Consider the following 13,492-nt stretch of genomic DNA (forward strand, 5'->3'; position numbering starts at 1 on the left):
AAAGGAAAGGAAAGGAAAGGAAAGGAAAGGAAAGGAAAGGAAAGGAAGCCCAAGCCTTGAGGTTGCTCTGTTCACCGTCCCACCCAAATGCTGGGCATAAACCCATCAACCAGCAGCAGCCAGAACCAGCCTTTCACTTTCCATACAGGAAAGTGGGGCGCGTACACAAATTAAAGAATGTAATGAAGCAACCAACGTGCATTGCTCTTCAACAACTGTCAGCATCTTGTCGGTCTTCTTTTATATATAGCACCAGTATATTTTATTTTCATACTTAATTTGACTCGGACTCTGAAATATAAAGTGGTTTTTGTTTTTATAAGTTCAGCACATACTGGGCAGTAGTGGCACAGGCCTTTAATCCCAGCACTTGGGAGGCAGAGGCAGGTGGATCTCCATAAGTTTGAGGCCAGCCTGGTCTATAGAGTGAGTTCCAGGACAGCCAAGGCTACACAGAGAAACCCTGTTTTAAGACGAAATAAAAAACAAAAAGCAAAAACAACCACCAACAAAACTTCAACACACATACTTCCAAATGATAATAACTAATGATAGTGTCATAGTAGCCTGTTATAGCTAGCCTGTATCTTCCAAGAGTGGTGGCAGTCGCTTCTCCCGACTTCTGCACCCCTAGCTTGCCACACTCCTTTCAGAACTGATTCCTTTGATTTGGGGTAAGCCTTAGTCACTCACTGTAATTACACAGTGTGTGTGTTCTGGTGACTCCTGAAACAAAGTCAGAAAGGCCTCTAAACTTCCATCTTGTCTTTTGGAATGTTTAGTCTCATAGAATCCACACATTATGCCATGGGTAATCCAGTATCCATCGTTCCCTATGGAGCCTTCCTACCAAAAGGCTTCAGACAATGTAAAGACTAAGGTGTGTCCATGTTCCCCCTCCAGATTCCCGAACCAAAGATCTGTGAACAAGCCGCATGGCTGGGTTTGCTCTCTGTGTGGGTCCTGTTGGTGTTGGTTTTTGTGGTGCTGAGGACAGACCCCAGGGCAGGACTGTACCCCTGAGCCATCATCCCTCTCCCCCTTTTTTATACAGGTTGTCACTAAGTTACTCAAGCTGAATTAGACAGAACTCACTCTGTGGCCCAAGAAGGCTTTGAACTCACGACTGTCCTACTTTGATCTCTGGAGTAGCTGGGATTACGGGTTTGCGCCACCATGCCCAGTTATGGCTGATATTTTACTCTACTAAATTATAGGGTGGTTAGTTTCTGAGCATGTTTACTTTTCTCTCTTTGCTTCTAAAGTTTGTCTTTGTGATTGATTGGCTTAAGTTAATATCTAGGAAAGGGTCTCATGTTGATTTGAGCTGACATTTCTGTTAAATAGCTTTTAATTTATAAGAATGTATTGTATTTTTGATGATTATTTGTGGAGAAACTGGGTCTTTGGTCTTACAAAATACCTTCTATTCTGTTGCAGGATATTCGATCACATTGTGAACTCCTTGAACTAAAAAAAAAAAAAAAAAAAAGACTTATTTCTTGGGTTGTGGGCTATTTGCTGTAAACAAGTACCAAACAAGACAAGATGAGCATGGTGCTTTCTCTGCCTCTCTGAGTTAGCTAGTACTAGCTGTTGCTCAGCCCTGGCATGCACCTTTAATCCAAGAGCTAAATAAAGCCAACCACAGGTCAAGAGGTAGAGCAAGCAACCAGTCAAAGGGAGTAAACATAAGTAAACAGAAAGAAGGGACATGGAATTGACAAAAAATTGGCAAACTTTTTTATTAACAACCCAAAGACTAGATAGTTTAGACTTCATCTGCTGTTGTCATCCAAAATAATCACTGGCGATATGTAGATGGCTGCATGAAGCCACAGACTAATTAAACTTTATTTTCAAGATCAGTAGAGGACATATTTGGCCCATTGGCCACTGTGTGCTGCCCTGATCAAATAAAAACAGAAAAAAAAAGAAAAGAAAAGAAAGAAAAGGTGCAGAATACAGAATTGTCAAAAATTTAAGGGAAACCAACATGAAATGAAAACCAAACTAAAGTAACCTCAGCCAAAATTTATAAAGACACTAAGTGAAGGAAGTCTTTGAAGGAAGTCCTAGATGCTGGTCTAGAGAACTCTAACACTCCACATTCTCAAATGAAGAGAATGCAGCCAGTCAAATAAAAGTCTCGGAAAGTATATGTAGTTCAACTGTGGCAAAACTGAACAGTGTGATATAGCTCAGAGGGGGTCTCGGTCAATGGTCTGTTGCTGTGAGGACCATGGCCACAGCGTCTCTTCTAAAGACACATGTAAACGGGGCTGCTTCATGCAGGGGTGGGAAGCATGGCGGCACACGGGCAGACGTGTGCTGGAGAGAGAGGGAGCTGAGAATTCTGCACTGGGCTTGGCAGGCAATGGGAAGAGAGAGTGACAACTGGGCCTGGCTTGGGCTATGGAACCTCAAAGCCTGCCCCCAGTGCCACACTTCCTCCAACAAGGCCACACCTCACACAACATGGCCATTCCTCTCGCTTTTTACTAACATAATTATTTTTATTAATTATTTGGGGATTTCACATAATACATTCTAATCACACTTACTTCCCAGTCCTCCAAGGTCCACCCACCCACACCCACACATACCCTGTGATCACCCAGAGAAAAGAATTTAAAAAAAGGTCCATTTAGTGTTGCCCATATACTCACTGCAGGATGGTCAACCTCAGCGGCCAGCCCCTTAGAGAAGACTGATTCCTTTCCACCCGCCCCACAGCAGTCATCAGCTGTGGAAAGCTGCACTTGAGCACCATTACCGCATTTGTTTGCTTGTTTTGAGACAGGGTTTCTCTGTGTGACCTTGGCCATCCTGGACTCACTTTGTAGACGAGGCTGGCCTCCAACTCACAGAGATCCGCCTGCGTCTGCCTCCGAAAGTGCTGGGTTAGAGGCGTGTGCCACCATGCCTAGCTCCTATCACAGTTTTTAAGAGTTCTCAATGGCTTCCAGTCTAGACTATTTTGGGAGGGGAGGAGATTGGGGGGAGGTTGTCACAGAAGCTTTCTAGGTTTCTGAACTGTGGGTTCACAGTCATTGATGACGCTGTGACCCTTTACAGTCAGAGGCAGCAAGGATTAGGAATTTCCATGTGGACCACAGACACCAGCATGGACCCTGATGGCCACACCTCTTAATGGTGTCACTCACTCGCTGGTAACACCAGGTATTCAAATGTATGAACTTATATGGACCATTCTCATTCAAACCACTACAGAGATCATGCTAAAAAAAAAAAAAAAAAAAAATTCCACAACACTAAACTAGAAAGGGACAAATTTTTCTAAAGAAAAAAAAGTCCACCTATGGAAGTACAGACACAGGCCAGAGAGCTGGAAGAAGAGAAATAGCAAAGAAGTAAGAGTTAAAATATACATTCCTGAGCCAAAATAAGGACGGGCTGTGTTTAAGTGTGAAGGGCACACCCCGCAGCGTCAGGCTGAAGGCGACGCGAGTTCATGACTCTGTGGACGTACAGCAATAAGGCACAGAGCTGGAGCTGTCCCAGAGCGGCGGGCCACTGGCATGTGAGCTCCCGGGCTCGGTCCCTAGCGCTGAGGGGAAACAGCACGCCGAAAATTCCTGCTGCCAAGGATCTCGTCATCCCTGTACACACACCCACTGTCACACTCGGTAACTCTGAGCTAAACACGGGATTTCAAAAGAGCTGTTCCAGGTAAACTCAGACAGACTTGCCAACTGCTCTAAAGCAGTCAGGTGAGACGGGGGACCATGCTGCCTTTTTCTCTAGCTCAGTGCTTGTTACAAAGCCAAGTGCTTCCTGGCCACTCTTACCTTCGCTGGTCTCCTCCTTCCTCCTTCCTTGTGCGCGAGCCCCTCCCTCGATGGCCCTGCTGTTAACCTCCCTCCCTCTGCTTCCACGGAACAGGATTCTCTTTCAACGTTGTGTCCTTAGACCGAAGTGCCATCGGCCCCTCCCTCAGTGCAGCCTGCATCTCCAGCGTGATCTGACCCTGAACTTCTGCACTCTGGCTGGCCAGCTCTTGTGCTGACTACCTGGACCATGACTGCTCCTGGCCCCGCCATGGCCTCAAGACATGTGCTTTGCCAGGAGGCATTGATATACTTAACTGAACACTCACAGAGCGCTCTACTAGGTCCTGTGGAGGCAGGCTTGAACCCAGCCTGATGTCTGCCCTACAAAAGTTCTAGCTGAAGACAGAGATGAAAGAACAAAGGTGGACTGCTGTGCGTGCAAGCAGGGTGACCACAGTCTCTTCAAGGACTGTCTGTGCCAATCTTCTTAGTAAGTTCAGATTCTGAGCCCTGGCACTTCCTCCTCCTCCTCTTTTTTTTTTTTGAGACGTGCTTCTCTGTGGTCTTGGCTGTCCTGGACCAAGCTGGCCTCAAACTCACAGCGATCCACCTGCCTCTGCCTCCCCAAGTGCAGGGGTCACAGGTATGAGCCACAGAGCCTGGCTCCTAGCCCAGTTCTATGGGTGGAATCACAGAAAGCTATGGCTTAGAAATCTACATTGTAAACAATCTCTAATAGTTGCGTGCGCGCACGCGCACACACACACGCACACGCGCACACACACACGCACACACACACACAAGTGATCAAGCTTTGAGACCTTATCAAGCTGGATAAACAGTGTACTGAATGGTTTCATGTTTCAAAAGCTAGGCACAAGCTAGAGTCATCAGAAAGAAAAGAGCCTCAGTTGAGGAAATGCCTCCATGAGAGCCAGTTGTAAGGCATTTTCTCAATTAGTGATCAATGGGTGAGGGCCCAGCCCATTGTGGGTGGTGCCATCCCGGGGCAGGTGGTTCTCCGTTCTATAAGAAAGCAGACTGAGCACGCCATGAGAAGCGAGCCACTCTTCATGGCTTCTGCATCAGCTCCTGCCTTCAGAATCCCACCGTTTGAGCTCCTGTCATAACTTCCTTAAATAATGAACAGCAACATTAAAGCATAAGCCAAATAAACCCTTTCCTCCCCAACTTGTTTTTTGGTCACAGTGTTTTGTTTCAGCAATAGAAACCCTAACTAAGACAAATTGTTACCTTTAATATTCTGTTATAATAGCGACATGCTGATCTTTAACAAAGTTAAATGTCCTGTGCTACTTCCCAAGGTGTTCTTAGATGTTGCTCTTTGTTTTTGGTTTGGGTTGGTTTTGGTTTGGTTTGGTTTGGTTTGGTTTGGTTTGGTTTGGTTTGGTTTTTGAGACAGGATCTAATATCAAGACAGGTTGAGCTCATACCTACTATATAGGCACGGGTGATTTGAACCTCTAATCCTCCTGTCTCCACATCTCAAGTGTTGGAATTTCAGGCCTGTACCACCATGGCTGGTTTATGCAGTGCAGCAATCAAACCCAGAGCTTTGTATACTCTGGTTAGGCGTTCTACCATCTTAGCTACACAACAGTCCGGCCATTAGCCTTTGCTCATCCCAAAGCTACTCTCTCTGGCTCTCAAACTCTTCTGAGCAGAAACTCTAAGCAGCTGCAGGGGCAGAGCTGGCCAGCAGGTCCTTCCTGGACACACCTGAACTTTTATGCAGGAGAGGAAAGTCACACACCCACTTTCCCAAGCAGCTCCAGGTAGCAGTGAAAACCACACAGTTTTACAAGGGAGACATGAGCCACCACACCAAGAGTTACTAACTCGACTCCATTTGTCAGGGTTTTTGAGGTAAACCTTTCAAGCTTGTGTAGGTTGCCTGGGACTTCAAAAGTAAATACTTAGAGCTGTACATAGTGGAATAGTGGCAATTGCTGACTCATCTTAGACGCTCTCGATCAGCAGTGAGGTGGGCTTAACAGAATTGCATCCTTGAGAACAGTGTGTGGGGTGGGTGTGTGCAGAGCCACATTAACAGCTGAAGTGTGGTGTACATGCAGTCATGGAAATGCTCAAATAACTCCTTCCAGCAGACAGAGAGCATCTCCACAGGCAGTACCCCATCTGAGCCTCAAACAAGTCTACAAACCAATGTCCTGCTATTTTAAATGACCAAACTGAGGTTCAGAAAGATTAAATGGCTGCCCCAAAGACCCACAGCCCAGACATCCCATTGTTGTATTAGTAATCAAAACTCATCTCAAATATACTAAATTTGACGGGGTGGGACTCAGGCGCAGGTTGACCAGAGATCCATCTCTGTTCTACGTTGCTTGTCTCTCGTTTGCCTTATTTTTTAGTACTTTTTGTTTGGTTTGGTTTATTTTGTGTTTCTGTTTTTCTGTTTGTTTGGTTGTTGTTTGTGTGTGTGTGTGTGTGTTTTAGTTAGAAGCAATGACTTGAGGGTAGAGATATGGCACAGTTAATAACAGTTTGCCTGGCACGCATGAAGCCCTGGGTTAGACACGCAGCGCCACATAAAAACTGGTAACATACGTGTAGTCCCGGCACTCTGAGATAATAGTGAGAGGATCAAGAGTCCAAGGTCATCTTTAGCTATCTGAGGAGTCTGAGGCCAGCCTGGGCTACCCAAGAGCTTGTCTTAAAAAACGCACAGGAAAAAAACCGCTGAAGTAACCTCAGAGGAGGCCTTTCTTTTTCACTTTCATTTCACCAGTGGCCAGGCGAATGGCCCACACTAATTAGCACAGACCTATATTCCCACATATGAGCCCATGACCACGGCCAATCGAGGCCACAGCTCGGAAGCTGAAGGCTGGATCGGTTCTGTGTAAACACAGCTGCTTTGCCGTAAGGGAGGGGTAGAATGGAGCCTGCAGTCAACCACAGCAGCCCCTACAAGCCGGGGCTGGCATTCATGTCTTATGACTCAAAACCCTTCTGTTGTTTTTTCCTTTATCTCACATATGGTTATCCTTCATTTAGGGAGCTGGTGACCTCAAGTGAAGTATCTGTGTTTGAATATGCATGCATCTCCACAGAAGTACTTCCGGTGGCTGAGCGGCCAGACCAGGTTTTGAGTGCAGTGCCAGGCCCTGTGTAACCCTGCTTCCTCCACCTCTTCTCCACTTACGTTCCTCTAAATTCTTTGGCTGCCTTCATCTTTGTTTTAAGTCGTGTGTGTGTGTGTGTGTGTGTGTGTGTGTGTGTGTGTGTGTGTGTCTTTGTGTGAGAGCCCAACCAGGAAGACAGAAGCCACTCCGAATATTTAGAACAGAGGAAATTTAATGCAGGGAGATGAAAGAAACTCAGAGGCCAAACAAGAGAAGATGAAGCAATCCTGAGACTAGCCACAGCAGGAAGTCTCTGCCACTCCTAGAAGGGGGGGCAGAGAGGGGAGGCCATGGGACCAGAGCCCGGGGGCTGGCATCGCTGGCAGGAAGCTGGAATCGCGCGGTACAGCTGCTGCCAAGGATCCCACCCTATACAACGGGAGAGGGAGATGCCCTTCCCTTCCTGCTGCTCTGCAACGCCTGGGCCTCTTACTGGCCAGACCCACCTGGAAGCCAGCTGACCCGTGTCTGAGGGCTGCAGGCTGCAAGGGCAGGCCCTCACTGTAGAGAGCTGAAAAGAAAGGTCTCGGGCCACATGGTCCTAGAAATAGCTAAGCACGGTAGCACACACCTATAATTCCAGCCCTCAGGAGGTAGAAGCTGAATAATTGAAAATTAAAGGCCAGCCTAAACTGTGAAGCAAATTCTAGGCTAGCTTAAGCTGCTTGGTGAGACTGTCTCTCCAGAATACATCTAGAACTGTGGTAGAACGCCCTCCCCCAACTCCTTCACTCCCCCACTCCCCACCTCTGTCCTTATGTTCAAGGCCTTAGGTTCATTATCCAATATTGGGAAAAAAGGGAAAGAAAAATCAGAAAAGTCCCCAAACCAGAAGATTTGCATGACAAAGGCCTTAGATGTTCATTGTGGAAATTCTAGAATTAGACAGCTAGAGAGAGGTAAAAATCATGATACAGTTAGTTCTTAAGAGGTAAACCGTCAGCTTCATCACATGGTCCACCGTGCCACCAATTTCTTCGTAGCTACGGAGCCATCCAAGTTCTTCTGTCCATGTTCTGTCAATAGAATAAAGGCTGTAGCATTCTGAAGGGTAGGGGTGTGTGTGTGTGTGTGTGTGTGTGTGTGTGTGTGTGTGTGTGTGTAAGGCAGGGATAAACACAACCGTATAAGAGAGTGGACCTGGAGCTATTTCCTCAGAGAGTTGCTGGACACCAGTTACCTTGTCCAATTGGTCCACTCAGGCCAGCTGGCCAGCACGGGGGGAGTCATCTGCCACAGTGGAGCAGACTCTGTCTGTCACCCTCCTCAACAGCAGATGGTCTGTCCTGCAATCATCTGTGTCACACACCCAAGCTGAGAGAGACACTGCCATCCACTGCTGCGGTCACTACCACCAGCCTTCAGCTCAAAGGGCTGAGATTGGCCTGTGACACAGACAGGCTTGGGAGTCAGTAACCTCAGCCAAGAGGGCCCCTGAGCATCCTGACATCAGGAGGGAGCAGAGCTAGGGACCATCCGTGGATTGGTGGTTAGATTTTTCAAGTCAACTGAACTGAGCTTGCAAATGTTGGGTGGAGTGTTGTGAACAGGGAGGAGCGCTGCTCCGTGAGGAAAGCATGCCTCTGTCTCCCTTGGCTTCCTGAGCTCTTGATTTAGTTCCTCCCAAAGTGTTTTCCTCACACTTTGTTTATTTGAAGCTGATAGTCTGGGCATCAAGCCCAGTTTAATATAATTTTCACTGTTGCTGCTGCAGCCCCAATTCTATAGAGATGGTTATTATCATCGTTGTCTAAGACACCTTAGCACCATGGCAATTACCGATGCTAGGTACACACCCACAGTCACCCCAACCCATCTGCCTACCCCACCCCGTTCTATAAATTTCAGAAATGAAGCCAGGGCCCAATCCCAGGCCACTGTATGGCACAGCCAAGGAGGCAAAGAGAATATTTGGCAACTATCTAGATAACACGATAGGTACAGGCCAACAGCTCATATATTTAAGTCCTACAGTAGATGTAGATATAGAAGACATGGAAATTCCATTGCCTGCGTCCTGTAAGCACAGGCTGCTTCCCCAGTTTCTCTCCCTAACTGTGTTTTACATAGCCTAATGCATTCATGCTGGTCTGTGCCCTCAACATCTGCTTGTTGAAATGTGTGTCACCCGGTAGGTCAGAGAGAAAAAGTGACCACAGGACAGCTGAGTTGACAACTGGTGATAACAGGACTTACCCAGCACTGACAAAAGAAAACAACGATTGTCATGATTGGTGTAAAAATGTTGTGTGTGGCCCACTCCCGACTGTAGTGCCTACTCGGCTCAGACCCTTAGTATGACCTTCAGATGCAGGTGTTGAACACAAGAGATTGAAGTGGGAACCCTAGGATGTGGGCATTAGCTCATAGCATCTCTGGCTTCCTGCCGAGACCCGAGCTGGAGCCTGGGCCTGCTTGCATCTTCAGCAGATAGTCTTGCTGGAGAATCATACTGCACTCACAATGAGACTCCCTGCAAAAACAAATAAAATGCTTTAAATGTTTAAATGTATTCCCAAGCATTCATCTCCCAAATATTTAGACTCTGAGCCTATTGGGCCAAGAGCCCAAGCTTCCTGTGCATGCTAGATGCTTCTAGCCATCTCCCCCAGATCAGGAACTACATAACAACTTAAAATATCATCCTCTTGGATCCAAAAACAAATTCCCAAGGTATTGCTCCAGGAACTCAAACTGCTGTCTGTGTCCAAAGTCCTCCTCCTAAAGCCTACAGGAGGAGATTAAGCTCAGCAAGGTTAATAAATTTTCACAAAGACCTGTGTGAGACTATGGTCTGTGTCTACTATGAGGCTGCAGCTTTTGAGTAGGAGGGAAGGGCAATCTGGGAGTGGAAAGATGGGTAGGAGAAAGGAGAGAAGAGGCCCGGAGATGAGAAAAGAGCCTGAGGCCTGCAAAGGGTATTGGTAGCTCCTGAGATTATTGATGCCTGAACCGATGTTTAATTGTCAAGCTTGTATAAAGCAAGGTTGGTTGGATTTATTTGTTCAGTTGGTTGTTTTTTGTTTCTTGAGGGGTGGAAGGAAGGGTGGAGTTTCTCTTGCATTGGAATTTTTCAAAATGCAATAGCCAGGCAACCGCGTTCTTCTTTTCTCAGGCCTACTAATATTTTTCTTTTGGTTATTTGTTCTAGGCATCCGTAGTTCAGCCAGTAAAATCAGAGCTGTGCCAAGGAATTTACCTGCTGCCTCTAGAGTTAACCAAGCTCACCTTTCTCTATGAAGCCCCACAAAAAGTAAACTAAATACCTTCAGTAGAGAGAGTGATCCTAGAAAATTCATATAAGTGCTTTGCCTTGCCATGGTGGTGTAAGAGTTCTGAGGAGAACTGGCAGAGTCAGTTCTATCCTTCTACCATGTGGACCCTGCCCATCAGACTTGGCAGGAGGCGCCTTTCTTTACCACTGAACTGTCTCACCAGTCCTAGAAAATTCTTATCAGTCCTTTCTTCAGTCCTCCCACGGGCCAAGTAGAGCAGTGGAGTTGAATGCTGCACGCCTTTAAGTTTCGTTAGCTCAACGAGAGTGGAGAGAGAACATGAATGAATAAATGAATGCTCATCTCTAAAAGCCTTTGTCTGAGGGTTGGACATGTGGCCTGCTGGCCAGGGCCATATGTGAAGTGATGGGTTGGAGGGCAAGGAACACTCCCGGAATGAAGATGAGAAATGAATCTGCTAGGCCACCAGCCTCCGTGCCCACAGACCATGTGTTAGACGATTTCTCACTTACAATGCACATTTTCCTTATTCGTAGTTCCAAAATTCAAGTTCACGGCTTCACTGGCACCTGAATGAGAAGGCAGCCTTATGCTGCAAAGAGGCAAGGAAAACAGCAGAAAAGTAGTACAACGGCCTCCCAGGAGACTGTCAAGGGTAGCTTGTTTATCTGCAATTTCTATCACAAGGTTCCCTTCTAGGATCTGGCTCTCTCATCATATGCACCCCTGCTGAATGATGCTCCTTTTGGCAGATAGAAAAATAGGAAAGAGACAAAATCATTTTTCTCTAGTTGTGCACCAGAGCTAGAAACCCCATGCCCTGCTACAAAGCATAAGATAATCTTTCTCCCACTCCCCACCCACCCCCAATTCTGCAAAAATGATGAAAACAAAACATGTGAGGAGGTTAGGGTGGTGCTACCCTGTGGGTAGCAGCACTGTGCCCAAGCGTGAGCCTCTGTTCCTCAGCACCCAGCTCAAACACCAGGCATGGTCACACAAGCCTAGACAGAAGGATGGGTGTGGCTTGCTGACCTAGCTTCAGGTCCAGTGAGAGACACTATCTCAAGGGAATACAGCAGAGAGCAATCTGAGAGGACTCCTGACTTATTTCTCTGATCTCTCCACATGCAGAGGTGCTCACATCTGCACAAACAGACACACACACACACAGATGCACACATAGGCGCACACACACACACACAGATACATACATATATGTGTATATATATACATGCACACACAAACAGAAATACACATAGGCACACAGGCACACACACATAGACACATATATGTATATATACATATTTATGTATATACACACACACATACCTATATATACACAGACACACAGTGGAGATTCAGAGTGCCATTCATTCCCTCATCAAATATTTTCAGATGAATGAAAAATGGATCCAAAGCCATGTTTTGCTTGGCTGTGCCTAAGTTGCTGAATGACATCAGAAGAATTCTTGAGCATCTCTGAGTTTCAGCTCTTTACGGGGGTGGAGAGGTTGGGAGGATTTGACAAAACTCTGGCATCTAAAGACTAAGGTTCTTCTCAGTTATAGAAGCCTGCAAAGAGAACTCAGAAGTCATTGCTGGAAACCTAAGAGAAGTAAAGTAAACTCTCCTGCCACGACTTGAGTCCATCTGTAACAAGCACTTCTCCAAACAGCTTTGGTAGCCACCTTCTTCCCACGGCGTGGAGCAGTGCACTCCACAGCCCTCACCTTCTCGTTTGCTCCAGAAGCTTTTACTGCAGAGACGCAAAATGGAGGGATTTCTGCCCGACTGTTGTTCCCCGGCACAGCTGTTACAGCTTAGGACCTGCGGGTGATTCAGCTCTTAGTGTCTTGATAAAAAGGAGTGATAGCTAGAGTGTGAGCACATCAGAGAGAAACGCGCCTCTCTCGTAATTACCCACACGTTCAGATTGTGCAAAAGCTTCCTCTTCCATGACAGCATCATTTGTAACAAGGTGACATTGGTGCTAGAGCCTTGGGTGTGTGAGCCTTTCTTTTCACACTGAGCTATTGAGCTTGGTGTAATAATGGTTCAGACACCAATTCTCTTCATCCAACACAACCTCAAAAATAATAAAGTCCTTGGCTCCTCTAGAGAGTGAGAGAATTCTTCTATAAAATGCTTTGAATGTCTTTGACACTGTACCAGGCAACATTAACCAAATGTTACTGGATGTGAAACCCACTGGTGGTCTGTTGAGTCAGGAAATACACTTTGGAACAGGGCAAGAAGCTGGTGCACATGTGATTCCCATGTTCCCAGCTGGATTAGGGGTTCTAGGCCAACCTGAGCCACAGAGTAAGAGCCTGCCTCAAAAAAACAAAATAACAACAACAAAAACAGAACAACAAAACAAGGCCCAGACATCAACAGTTATGCTTAATTCATCCTACCTCTCAAATATTCAAGGAAAGGCTAAGTATATACCACTTGCTAAAAGAGGGAGATGTGGGAGAAAGCTTAAAGGCCTGAGATTGCCGATATATATATGTATACATATATAGCACTCTATTATTGGGGAGAGGGCTGTGTCTTGGCACACACTGGTTGCTCAGAGAACAGGCTCCAGGAATCAGCTCTCTCCCTCCACCATGTGGGTCCCAGGGCTACTGGCCCTTGGCAGGTCCCTCAGTCTGCAGAGCCGTCTTGCTAGCCCTGACTCTCACTTCTGTAAGTTACTAAGGATCACGGAAAAGCATTCTTGTCACTCTGAGCTTTCTATCAGCCAGAAAGATATTAATAAGTTCTTCCTTGACCTTTTCATAAAGTTTATGAGGGCAAGCCAATGGTGTGTAAAGAGAGGAAGAGTTCTTGCCCTTCTGTATTCCCGAGCTGTGTGCCTCACCTCCGTTTGCACGTTCCATCTCATAGTAACCCCAAGTTACAAGAAACGGGGGCACCTGCCCCTGTAAAACAGTGAGGTTCCAAGCTTGCCAAGTTATGGCATAGAGAGGGCGAAATCTTTCCTCCCCTAGTGCCAGTGTGAAATATTCTCAGTGTGTATTCAGTGATTAAGATGATTTTGCCAGGTTAATGACATCAAAATGTTTCACACTTGGACTTTTCCCCCTCACAGAGTTATGATGCTTTTGGTTCATCGGGCTTAAAAATACCCTGCATTTATGCAGCAATACCACATTTTCATGTCAGTGAATTTAAACTTTTTTCATATCATAGTGCTACTTATTGCTGCAGGGACCCAGGGTCTCTCGCTTTCTGCTTGATGAGACTGGAAAACCAAAGGCACTCTCGACCTTCCCACAAA

This window comes from Psammomys obesus, unplaced genomic scaffold (genome assembly GCF_907164565.1).
Source record: "Psammomys obesus unplaced genomic scaffold, mPsaObe1.curated_primary_1811, whole genome shotgun sequence".
Classification (NCBI taxonomy): Eukaryota; Metazoa; Chordata; class Mammalia; order Rodentia; family Muridae; genus Psammomys; species Psammomys obesus.